Source organism: Bombus impatiens, unplaced genomic scaffold (genome assembly GCF_000188095.3).
Source record: "Bombus impatiens unplaced genomic scaffold, BIMP_2.2 scf_0647, whole genome shotgun sequence".
NCBI classification, from domain to species: domain Eukaryota; kingdom Metazoa; phylum Arthropoda; class Insecta; order Hymenoptera; family Apidae; genus Bombus; species Bombus impatiens.
This window is the reverse complement of record NT_177066.1, coordinates 1,509,682-1,510,631: the sequence shown is the minus strand read 5'-3', so window position 1 is coordinate 1,510,631 and position 950 is coordinate 1,509,682.

Sequence of the window (950 nt, the reverse complement as noted above, 5' to 3'; positions counted from 1 at the left end):
GTCGGGGTGTGGTTTAACCGCCGATACCGCGTTTCGAATCTTTCCATTTTCCATCCGAACTCGTTCTCGCGTCGCCAATCGCTGCCTCCATCGTCGCTTTCCTCTCGACGATCCATCCTCCTGTTCGCGATCGGCGTCGCAACGCCGGAATCTCCGCTGCTCGACGTTGCTTTATAGTCGCGCGAAACACGCTCGCCTCCAACACGATCCAACTTTCTCAAATTTCGTTCCGCGTGCTCCATTATCGAATCTTCTCGTCGATCGAATCGTCCACTGAAATTACCACACTTTGACCCCGCTTGGAATTCAAAGTGCAGCTTACCGTTAATACGGCATAAACATCGCGAGACGACGCGAGGCGACACGACGGACGCGATCGACTTTCTCCTCCCCTCGAACTACTTTGAGCGTATCGAACGAATAAAGCTTCTTCAGAGTCCAGAGAACTCCTCGAAACGAACAACGAGAAATTAATTCGCGTGTAATAGAAGAGAAGCAAAAGAATCGACGAGAACGAACGATCGACCGTTCGAAGGTCGAGAAAGAGGAAAAGAAACGGAAACTTTGGAGTCGGTGGCGAGAGCGACGCAGCGAGCACGAACGCGCTAGCTACATTCTACGAATGACTAGGATCGACCTTGAACCGGTAACCTCTTTACCTAGATAGCGAAACGACATCGCGGCAAGGGAACGCGCGAGTTACAGGCGACATTTTATAAAACAGGATCGCGAGGTATCGCAACGATTCAAAACGGACGAGACAACGCAGAAGAGCGTCTCGATTTGGTCGCGTTCTCGACCATAGACCAACGACCTATTGTCTGAAAAAATGTTTCCTTTTCGCGAGAACACGAAAATTTTAATCTTCTCGGTCGATTCGCTATCGATCCAATACGATCGATGAGAACGACGAGTGATTTCGACGACCGTGGCGGGTAAGGGCGTCCGAC